At 40.2% G+C, this 12,449-nt stretch overlaps 1 non-coding gene and 1 pseudogene across 1 annotated transcript; both read right to left on the minus strand.

The window, feature by feature from the left end:
- Nucleotides 1-4,905: 4,905 nt before the first annotated feature.
- Nucleotides 4,906-5,276, minus strand: LOC130886206 (60S ribosomal protein L35-like; annotated as a pseudogene).
- A 1,972-nt stretch (nt 5,277-7,248) lies between these two features.
- LOC130886245 (small nucleolar RNA SNORA68) lies at nt 7,249-7,365 on the minus strand. Its single transcript, XR_009058230.1, has one exon. It is a non-coding gene; the product is annotated as a small nucleolar RNA SNORA68 (small nucleolar RNA).
- Nucleotides 7,366-12,449: the final 5,084 nt, after the last annotated feature.

Raw genomic sequence — 12,449 nt, forward strand, 5'->3', positions numbered from 1 at the left:
AGTGTTGCTTTTTTCGGTTAATGAATAAAGAAAGTGGCTTGGCCTATAGCATGGGAGGAGGAAGGCGGAGTTAGGGAGATGCTATGTAGTCACAGTTAGAGTCAGACATGACAAAATGCTGGTAAGCCACTGCTACGTGGTGATACACAGATTACTAGAAATGGGTTAAATTAATATGTAAGAGTTAGCCAATAAGAAGCTAGAGCTAATGGGCCAAACAGTGATTTAATTAATACAGTTTCTATGTGATTATTTCCAGTCTAAGCGGGGGGGGGGGGGGGGAACCAACAAGCAGCCTCCCTTTTCTAACAGGACATAGTAGTGCACAGGCAGGCATGGTGCTATAGAGGTAGCTAAGAGTTCCACATCTTGCACAGGCAACAGGAAGTGGTCTGCCTCACTGGACAAGGCTTGAGCATATCTGAAACCTCAGATTCCTCCTCCAGAGTGACACTCTTCCTCCAGAGTGTCACACTTTCTTCAACAAGGCCACAACTACTCCAACAAGGCCACACCTTCTAATAGTGCCACTTTTTTTGAGGATCATTTTGTTTCAAGCTACTATAGGTGTTTATGATCAAAACACATTATATACAGGTATGAAAATACCATCAAGAAACCCACTGTCATGGATAATAAATATATGCTAATAAAACTTTTAAAGTAAGATCAGGAAATAGACACCATGATTTCCCAAGAACCAGGTCATTCTTGGGTTGTAATATGTCACCTACAATCTCTAGGGTGACTGTCATTGCTCAAAGCTCACATTTGACACCTACCCTGTTCCTGGTGGTTTACCTAAAATCACAGATCCTCACCATACTATCATATGGAGTAACAGCTTTCTAAGTGGTCAGGATTCCTATGAAAAGTAAGGGTAAAAGTCTTTCATGAATCCCAGAATAGAAAACCTCACAGCCTGCTTTGGTGATTTGCCATTAGAATTTCATTCCACTTTCCTAGTTAAATGTTAAAGTTAGAATCATGAATTTCTATGTGAGCATTCAAAACACTAGAGACATTATAATCACCCTGTGCTTTTGTATGTGAGATTTTTCACAGTTATTCAAACCCCACCAGCCCATTGATTTGATATGTTCTTATCAGGCTGAGAGAACGTACCAGACCCTGAACTAAGCTGCAAGAAAACCTCCCTAGTTTACTTTCTCCTTCCACTTCAGCTCCCCTTTAACCTTGTTCTACTTTGTAACCTTTTGGTCCTACCACCCTCACCTTGTTGAAAAAGCTAAAAGTAACTCAGATCAAGGAAGTGGAAATGTCGCCTGAGCAATCATCAGACCAGAAAAATGAACCCAGATAAAGCCATCTGCAAATGTCTGGAGGAGACAGTAGTTCCCTATGGATATAATATGCTCTAGTGTGTCTAGTGAGGCTCCGAGAGACTTTACTAGGTGGTATGGGAGGTCCTTCTGTCCATGTGTTGCTTTTATTGGTTAATGAATAAAGAAACTGGCTTGGCCTATAGCAAGGTAGACCTTAGATAGATGGGGAAAACTGAACTTAATGCTGGGAGAAAGGAGGCAGAGTCAGAGGGAGAAGCCATGTAGCCCTGCTGGAGACAGATGCCAGAATTTTTACTGGTAAACCACAGCCACGTGGCAATATACAGATTAATAGAAATGGATTAAATTAATATGTGATAGTTAGCGAATAAGAAGCTAGAGCTAACGGGCCAAACAGTGATTTAATTAATACACTCTCTTTGTGATTATTTCGGGTCTAAGCGGCTGGGAACTAACTAGAGGCCTCCTGACAACAGCTAGGACAATCGCTCATGGCAGTAAATTTCTTCCTCTGTGAAGTGAACATAGAGGCATTAAAGAATCTGACGTGCAAGGCAGAAGTTCTCTGAACGTGGAAAATGTAATCGAAATCTTCCTTCGATTCATCCTGAACTCTGAGTCTTGAGGACCAAGGGAAGCCCATGAGCACTGAGAGACAAAAGGCAGTTCAGGAGCTCAAAGCAAATGTATTTACTTCCTGCATTTCCTTCCAGGTCAGACATGAAGAATCTCTAGAATGAAGGGTTCCCAGAACCTTTTAGATTTGACATCACTATAGAAGGAATACAGCTTCTACCTTTACCTGGACTTGGCCACCTTTTGACAGACATAAGCTTGAACTCTAGTCTTTTAATTAGTAAATATGTGTTTGTTCCTATCTGTGTCTGAATATCCTGGTTAAGTTCTGATAGGAGAACATCTTGGCAAGTTACCACTTTGTTGAGAAACTACCATTGAACATATTTTTCTCCTATGACATACTAGAACTAAGTGGCCAGGCGGACAAAATGATTTCACCCTAGTTGAGCACCAGAGAACAGATGAGACAGCACACTGGGGGATTCATATATGTACATTTCACAGTAAATGAACACCAGACCAATACATTCCTTCAAAGGCTAATTCATTAGGTGTGAGATAGCTACATGAGTTTTCACACCAGTAAATGAATACTATGCTTTAACACCTATCAGTTGGGACATTTTCAAAACAAATGTGGTATATAGCTAGACCCTGAAACTACCTTCACAACTAAGTTACCATTAGAGCCTTATTCTTTCTGATCAAACTGGTGGTGCCAAAGTCCAAAGAACGAAGAATCTTTATGTGGGTCAGTTAGAGAGATTAGGCCCTAACGATGCTTAAATTTTACTTAACTTCTCTTTAGTGAATACATTAATCTTGTCCTCCGCCTGCAATGACAGTGCTTTCTGCATTAGAGAATGCAGAGAATAACTGCCGATGAATGACAAAGTAGTGATTCATAGAAAATAAACACCTTCAGATGGAAAAGAACCTTCATGGAACCTAAAATTAAAAGCCAGTCTTCAGGGACACACACACACACACACGTTCTCAGTATTAAAGAGTGCAGGGAGAAAACAATACATTTCTGGTGTCCAGCTCTGGACTCGTTAAGCAATTTGGGGAGAGGGAGATTTGCCTTCAAGCAGAGATTTTATTTAAAAAAAAAAAAAGTCAAATTTCTGTAAGGCTCCTTAAGGTGAAACTTGCGACTCAGAAGAGTTGATGTATTTAACTTTATTCCTCACCTATCCCAGGGGATTAAAATGAAGCAAGCACCTCAAACAATGCAGAGCTGGGTTCTGATAGTCGCTGTGCCCTCCGCTCCTTCCTGCAATCGCAGCTGCTAGAGGCTTCAGTGGCCAGCGAGCACTGTGGAGCCCTGAAGAGCACAAACTCCAGTCTGCTGTCCCCCTCCAGTAATTAATCTTCGCTTGCCGCGGGAGCCATCTTCTGCGGAGCTCAGCATTTGCCTGCAACTCTCCGACTTTTTCCTTTCTCATCTCCACTGCCTTTGTTTTTGGAAAGGAAGAGGAGCGTCCTCATGGCATATGAATGAACCTTGCTTGGGAGGGCACCTAAGCTTTGAATAAGCAACAGTGCATGTGAAATGCATGTGGCCTGCATCAATTCAAGCATCATTTCTCTCCCCTAAATAACTCAGAAAAGATATGCCAGCCTGTATTCCTTTCTGAAGATAATCCCAATATTTTTACCCATTAATAATGAGATAACTCTTGAGTGAGTGCAACACTTTTTAAAAGCTACCATAGGCATCATGTGAATATAGGCAATCTATTCATGCACAGGGGGAGAAAAAAGAAAAAAAAAGCAGTATTTTTAACTCTTTTACTCTTCACTGATGTAGTTTCCATGGAAACCATAACATTAAGCCAAGCAGCTACTTCGACATTACATAATACTGTCTAATGGTTAGTTACTCCTGAATAAGCGTGTTTATTCAGCAGCTTTTCGTCCATGTAATCAACCATATCTACCCTGATTAGATTAAACAGGGACCAGAGTCATGAAATCATTTATTGCAATGTGGTTTGTGCCTGTTCCTCATCTAGAAAATGGCAGACTGTGTTTGCCGAAGAAGAGGTGTCTGTGGAGAGTGCCTGTGAACTTGAGGGAAGAGAGTCTGGAACAGTGGAGACACACTATTGTAGATCTGATATATTGGTCAGATGAAGGGGCTATGACGCTGATTCACGACGCAACTGCAAGCATTTGGTCCTCTGCCTCCTTTTAGCAAGAATTGGAGAGGGTTAGCTCCAATTCTCAGAGAACCTGTGCATCTAAATAAAGCACCCGGGACAAAAGATACTTGCTACAGAAATTCTTGTTTCACTCAGGACCAAGAGTTCTCCCCATATGAGCACTGGGGTTTGTTGCTTGATTACTGTTGATTGAAAAATTGTTTGGAGGTCATAACAGGCCACCAATTCCCTGTGACTCTGCTCTTTTTATTTGTGTTCTTTTTAATTACTTCTTGAGACTATCCTTTGAGATCTTCTATGACTCCTTTCCCATATACAACTTTAAAAAAAATTCATTGTTCCCCAACTTTACAGAGGTATGACAATTAAAAATTGTATATGTTTAGTCAGAATGACAAATTGATGATTTGGTGTATTTGATACTGTGGAGTAGCCTGCTAAGTTGACCTGTTAGTATATCCATCCAAAAATTTCAGTGATTGCCTTTATCTTAGGACAACCTGATATTTTATTCATTGTTTTCATTTGTTGAAGTACATACAAATGTTATCTATTTTTCAATGAAGTGAACTAGTTATTGGAGGCAATGCTCTTTGCAGGATATAGATATTTGATTTTCTCATGAATGACAGGTATGAGTTAGAGGAAATGAATTTTCCTTCTTTTTCCCCTTTCTTTTATCTTTTGTCAATAATTAGTAACTTAAATAGACATTGGAAGAGTCTGCTGGGAATGAATGGAATCTAAAGACTAGCTTTTTAAAGTCACTTAAATTTTTTTTTTTTTTTTTTTTTTTTTTTTTTTTTTTTTTTTTTTTTTTTTGGTCAGTCTTGCACCTTATTGTTCTTCCATTAGGCCTTGACCGCATACTTGCTTAGCGGGTACAGCCTCTCCTTCCGCTGCTGCTTCTTTGTCTTCAGCTTCTCCTCGTGCTTGGTGAGCCGACGGCCATGGCTCTAGTTTTCTTGGGTCGCAGGTCCAGAGGCTTGTACTTCTTGCCCTTGTAGAATTTCCTGAGGTTTTCCTTCTGAGTCTGGTTAATGATGGTGAGAGCAGGGGCGATGGATTTGCGGACAACTCGTATCTTGGAGAGCTTGGACGCCGCGCTGCCTGTCACCCTGGCGACGCGAAGCTGGGATAGCTCCACCTTCAAATCATCCAGTTGTTTTAGCAGCTCCTCCTTCTTCTTGCCGTGCAGGTCCCGAGCCTTAATCTTGGCCATGGCTGCGTTGCTCACCGCTCACTTAAATATTTCTGTAGCTATATAACCAATTTAATGCATTTTCTGCTTACTCTTCTTATATTCTTATCGAAAATGCAATGATAACATATATAGTTAATTTAGAAAGAAGATAAACTAAGATTCCATTAAAATCTCTCGAAATCCTCCTCCTACAAACAATGAATTTTCCATTTTTTGGAGGGGTGGGGTGCAAAAGGCTAGGACATGCTGCTAGTTACTAAAGGAAGAACCTTTGTTCCGGGCCTGTAGCTCCTTTCTTATAGCTGTTGATTCTCTCTCACTCCGTAAGCACAACACTTTCTATGTCAGAGGCCCAACTCTTTTTCTGTAGTCTTTGCATAGAGAAAAGCAGAAAAATTACTTTTCCTAGTTTTCTAGAGGTTTCCTTTTCCTCGCCCTCTTTTTGCTTCCACTAGTGTAGGCTCATTTAGCACACCTTCCCCTTTTCTGGTATATTCTCCTCCTCCTTCCTTCCCTCCCTTCTAGGCATCATGCCTTCCAACCCCACTCCTCCAGATCTACTGAGATACCAAACTATAAAGCAGTTCCCACTGAATGCACTCTCCTCGCCTCCACCCAACTTAAGGGGACTCCTCCTCTTCCTTTCCCTGGGAAATGTAGTCTGTAGGATTCAGTCACACTACCCATTAAAGACACATCATTAACTGTTGACAAGCCTCCCTTCATTTATTGAACAGATGTTTATAGGCCTCCTATCCTGTCAAGCCAAGTGTAGTCCACAGGGGTGAACAAGACCAGTAAGAGGCAATGGCTAAAATTTCTCTTCCTCTGTCTTGAATATCCTTGTAGCCTCAGAACATACCAAAAATCTCTGACTCACAGTTCACACTTGCTTTATTAATTTGTTTTTTCAAACTAAAATTTTTGGAAAATAAAAACACATAAATTAATATGTGAAAGATAATATGAAACAATTCATCTACACTGGTACTAAGCAGAAATTAACACTGTCCTGTTTTAGGTATGTGTAGATTAGACAGTAATACAAATCATCTCACAATAGGGGCAGGGGAGATGGCTCAGTCAGTGAAGCAATTGCTACAGAGTCTGAGTTCCTGAGTTCTGATCCCTACATGGTAAAAACTTAGGTTTGGTGCCAGCACTGGGGAGGTAAAGACGTGTTGATATAAGTGATCTTGAACCTGCTGGCCAACCAGCCTAGCCAAATTAGTGAATTCTAGATTCAATGTAGGCAAATCAATGAATTCTAGATTCAGTGAGAGATTCTGTCTCAAAATATAAGGTGGAAAGTATCTGAAGAAAAAAACCAAGTATTGACTTCTGACTTCTAATATGAATACACACATGCACACACACACACACACACACACACACACCAGGTTCATTTGAGCTTTATTTTCAGATGATCCACAAGAATCACCACCAGAATTCTAAATGACCTCATGTCATACCTAAATAACAGCTTGTGAATGAGGAGACACACATATGCACCACTGACTAGAACCATCTTGGCCTTGGATTTACTTTTGTCTTTTTCTTGGAATTTCACTAATAGTGAAGTTTAACTTGTTGAGACTAATAAGTCCTGGCCTTCAGCTGCTCTTCTCTCCTAGAACCTTCTAATTGAAGTTACTAGAAGCTGTGCCTAGCTTAGAGGATCAGAGGATGGGATTTTCACCTGTTGGCCATTGACTGCAGTGTATTTAAGCCCACACGCTGCTAATAGAGAGGGGCTTTGGTATCAGTGTTTAAAGGTCTGTGTGTCAGTCTGTCTCTGTGTCTGTGTTATCAACCTCCAGCCCCTTGCCCGAAGCTAGTGAACTGAGGTCTAGCGCTTAGAGAGCAGACCGGGACCACGATATGCGGCATAGCTGATACCTTTTACCAGGAAGCAAGAGCATAAAAGGAAGCAGGGAGTCGATTCCCCAAAGACCAAAGAACTCAAAGCACCCAGGGTGCTTGCTATCAGTGCTATGGAACCTCCTGATTCATTCTGGGGGGCACAGCATATCCCCCAAAGGTGACAAGGCCCCTTTGCTGTGCATTCCAATTTTTTTTAAATATTTATTTATTTATTATGTATACAATATTCTGTCTGTGTATGCCTGCAGGCCAGAAGAGGGCACCAGACCTCATTACAGATGGTTGTGAGCCACCATGTGGTTGCTGGGAATTGAACTCAGGACCTTTGGAAGAGCAGGCAATGCTCTTAACCTCTGAGCCATCTCTCCAGCCCCTGCATTCCAATGTTTAACTAGCCACTACAGGCAGCAAAGGTTCTTGGGTTGGGAGTGGGGAGCTCACACATTCAAACAATGGAAACTACTCTCAACTTTTAGTATGTTTCTTTCATGGCCATTAGCCTCTGTCTACGGTGATGATGAATCACTACCCTTGCTACTACTGATGGCCTATCCTGGGCATGATTAATTAATTTCTCATTTGAACATAAAAGATCCTAAACAACCTATCATCTGATTAAGTCTACTGGGATATTAAAAAAACCATTATGGTAGGAAGGCAAACACAACACAGTGCCGTATATTAAAAGAGAAGCTTGCTGCAGTCCTTTCTCTGAATACTGGGAAAGCATTTGAAGATGAAATTCAGATCTATTCCTGATGAAAATGTTCAGAGCTCTAGTCACTGTCCTCCCTGATCACACAAGACCCTGACAAAAGCAGCATAAGGAAGGGCAGGTCTCTTTGGGCTGCACAGTGCACAATGGTGGGGAAGGCACGATTCTGGGGACTTGAAACTTCTGGTCATGTCGTGTGCAGTCAGGAAGCAGAGAGAGGAGAATGCTGGGGGCTCAGTTCCCTTTCTGATTTGTGTTCAGCCCAAGACCCCAACCTTTCGGATGGTGCTGTCCACTTCCAGGGCGTATCTTCTCCCCTTATGTGACCCTCCCTGGAAACATTCTCAGAGTTGTGTTCCCATGGTGATTCTAAGCTCCATCACGTTGACAATCAAAATTAACCACCGCATTCAGCAAGCTCAGAATAAAAGGAAACCTTCCTATGGTATTTAAAAGTACTAGGGCTAGAAAGATGACTACACACTTAAGAAAACTAGCTTCTCTTCCAGATGATCCAGGTTCAGTTCCCAGAACCTACATGGTGGCTCACAACCGCCTGTAACTCTGGCCCCAGGGAGATCCAATGCATTCATAGGCATCAGACACACACATTGTGCACAAACTTGCATGCAAGCAAAATGCCCAAACACACAAAATAAAGTAGGAAAGTCAGTAAGATATTAGAAATACATTTCTCCATTATAATTTATTTTATTTTTGCATGTTTTTCTAGCACCTTACCACAGAGCTATAACGATTTTGTCTTTTGTAAGACAGATTCCATTAATTTTTCCCAGGTAGGTCTTGCACTATTGATTCTTTTGCTTAGACTCCCCATAAGCAGTCAGGATTCAAGGCCTGGGCTGCTATTCAAATTTGAATTTTAAAATGCAAAGTATCAGCTTGCTGTAACTATTGGGCATTGTCTCACCAATCTCGCCCAACAATTGGATAAGAAAAAACAGGAAGGCTAAATACTACAGAGGAACAGACTAAACTCTTCTTATTCCTCACAATTATCTACACTAATTAATATGTCAAATTTTCCATTCTCAAAACAATTTTTTGAAATGAGTGTAAATATTATTCTTACTTATGCGAGGTTTCAGAACTAGGAAAATCCATAGCCAAGTTCTGACATCAGACTCTCTGTATTTTATTACTGGATTAGTTCCTTTTCTGCTGCCGTGATAACACACCATGGCCAAAGGCAACTTCAGGAAGAGAGGGATTATTTTGGTTATGGGTCCCAGAGGGATAAAATCGATACTAGCAGGAGGGGCCCACCAGCAGGAAGCAGGCAGATCTCATTTTCATCCACATCAGGTATTAGGGGACACAGGAAGCAGGGGGGTACAGGAAGTAGGGGTGTATACAGGAAGTCTGGGGCACAGGAAGTGGGGAAGACACAGGAAATGGAGTAAGACTTGGGTTCTTAAAACCAGTACTCAGTGATATTCTTTTTTCAGCAAGGTTCCTCTTCCTAAAGTTTTCACAACAGACCCAAACCATACCACCATACCATCAAGCATTCAAATACATGAGCTCATACAGGGCACATTTCTCATTCAAACCTCCATAGTCCCCATCTCATACCTCCTAAATATAGATCCAAAATTAAAATAAAGATGACTGGTAATGATCATAACTATGAAAGTAGGCTGTCCCGCTTCCCAGCCATTTATCCATAAATGTGTAAAAACAAGCAAATGAGACCGAGAAGCTTGCTTAAATATCACAGTTTTGCTCCTGATTTAACAAAAATAAAACAAAAACATTCTTCATTAAAATAAGAAAAATTTTGAGCATCGCAGAAGTATGCGAGACCTCTCCAATGGCTCCTAGTTATGAAATTCAAACAAAGTATGTGTCTTGTTATTTTCTCATTGCGTGAGACTCTATAGGTCGGGTAAAGCCTATAAAATTAATGAACTACAGTTCATCTGTATACCCTGGAGCTTGGTAAGTATACCGAAAATGTCCTGTACTTTTCCTTCAGCCTCACGAAATTAAAACTGGTCAGCAGGATTGTGAACATTGGAGAAAGGGAACCCTTCCAATAAAAAGACAGACTCACTAGAACACTTCATTATCCACACAAGGACTCAGACCAGTACACATGACAAATGCGGGAGTCCTGTGTCAAACTAGCTCCTAATATCATAGTGAAGAGAAAACTGTACCAAATGTCTTATGCTACTAATATTAAGAATCATTCTTCAGAGAGAAATGTTCTGAGTTTCTTGAAGGCGAGACAACCCTCACTAGCAGATTAGACCTCACAATGCATCGTAGAATGCACGCAGGGCGAAACCCCTATGCATGTATGCAGTATGAGATGGCCTTATGCTCTAAGGCAGAATTGCTACTCACCAGACAATGATACTTGGGGGAAACTCTATGAATGGAATAATAGTGGAAATTGCTTTTCCTGGAAGACATGGCTCATCAGTCACCAAGCTAGTCACACAAGTGACAAGCTGCATGAATATAAAGTGTGTGGGAAAAGTTTCCACCATAATCATCCTTTCTATACTTGAGAAAACTCACTAGGATTTTCTCATCAGCCCCCTCTTCTCTCCCTCTCCTCCCTTGACCCTCCCATCCCAGTCTCTCCCCCTCATCTTTCCATAACTATTCTATTTTCCCTTCACAAGGAGCTCTAACCCTCCCCACTAGTCCCTTATTCTATACCTAACTTCTGTGCTTCTATGGACTGTAGCTTGGTTATCACTGACTTAGCAGCTAACACTCACATATAAGCAAATGCGTACCACACTTGTCTTTCTGCATCTGGGTTGCTTCACTGAGGATGATTTTTTTTCTAGTTTCATCCATTTACCTATGAATTTCATCATATCATCATATCATAACTGAGTAATAGTCCATTGTGCAAATGCACCACGCTTTATTAGTTAAAATGCTGAAGGACATCTAGGTTGTTTTCAATTTCTGGTTATTAAGAATAGAGCAGCAATGAGCATGGTTGGTCAAAACTCTCCGCAGTAGGATGAAGCATTATTTGGGTATATGCCCAAAAGTGGTATAGCTGGATCTTGAAGTAGATAGATTCCCATTTTCCTGAGGGACTTCCACACTGATTTTCATAGTGACTATACAAACTTGCACTCCCACCATCTATGGATGCGTGTTCTCCTTACTCCATATCCTCACCGGCTGGAGCTGTCATTTGTTTTATTGGTCTTAGTTATTCTGACTGGTGTAAGATGCAATCTCAAAATAGTTTTGATTTGCAGTTCCCTAATGGCTAAGGATGTTGAACATTTAAGTGTTTCTCAGCCATCTGATTATCAATTTTTGAGAATTCTCTAATTCTACTTGTACACTACTTTTTAATTGAGTTATTTGTTTCCTTGATTTCCAGGTTTTTCATAATTCTTTATATATTTTGCATATTTCTCCTCTATTGGATGTGTAGTTAGCAAAAATATTTTCCCATTTTGTCTGAACAACAACGTCCTTTGCCATTCAGAGGCTTCTCAGTTTCATGAGAAGCTAATTGTTTATTTAATTAATAGAGATCCTATTTATTAATTGCTTATCTTAGTGCCTTGATTTTGATGTTCTGTTAAGAGAGGGATTTTTTTTCTGTGTCAATGCATTTAAGGATGTTCGCTAGTTTCTATTCTAGCTAGTCTATCTGGTCTTACATTGAGATCTTTGATCCATTTGGAGTTGAGTTCTGTGCAGGGTGCTAAATATAGATCTATTTGCATTCTTCTGCATGCAGCCATCCAGTTTGACCAAGACCAATTGTTGAAGATTCTGCCTTTTTGCCTCTTTGTATTTCTGGCTTCTTTATCAAAAATCAAGTATCCGTATGTGAGTGAATTTATGTCTGGGTCTTCACTTTTATTTCATTTATGGACATTGTTGTTGTGCCAACACTATGCTGTTTTTATTACTATAGCTCTGTAGTACAGTTTTAGGTCAGGCATGGTGATACTTTCAGTGGTTATTTTAATATTTGGGATTGTTTCAGTTATCCTGGGTTTTTTGTTTGTTTATTTGTTTCCATATAAAATTGAAATTGTCATTTCAGGATCTGTGAAGAAATGTATAGGAATTTTGATTAAAACTGCAGATTGCTTTTTTCAGGATGGCCATTTTTACTATGTTTAATCATACTCATCTATGAGCATGGGAGATCTTTCCATTTTTTGATATTATCTTCAGTTTTTTTTCCAAAGTCACACAAATCTTTCACTTGCTGGGTTAAAGTTATCCCAAGATATTTTATATTATTTGAGACTACTGTGAAAGATATTGTTTTCTTAACTTCTTTCAAAGTCGATTTCTCATTCATGTATAAAATGGTTACTGATTTTTGTTAGTTAATTTTGTATCCTACTAATTGGCTAAAAGTGATCATTAGTTGTAGAAATTCCCTGGTGGAACTCTTAGGGCCACTTATGTGTACTATCATATCATCTGCAAACAAAGATTCCTTTACTTCTTCCTTTTCAATTTGTGTCTCCTTGATGCCCTGCAAGTACCTTATTGCTCTAAGCTAAAATTCAAGTATGGAGAGAGTGGGTAACCTTATTGTATTCCTGAATTTAGCAGAGATG

Source organism: Chionomys nivalis, chromosome 13, assembly GCF_950005125.1.
Source record: "Chionomys nivalis chromosome 13, mChiNiv1.1, whole genome shotgun sequence".
Taxonomy (NCBI): domain Eukaryota; kingdom Metazoa; phylum Chordata; class Mammalia; order Rodentia; family Cricetidae; genus Chionomys; species Chionomys nivalis.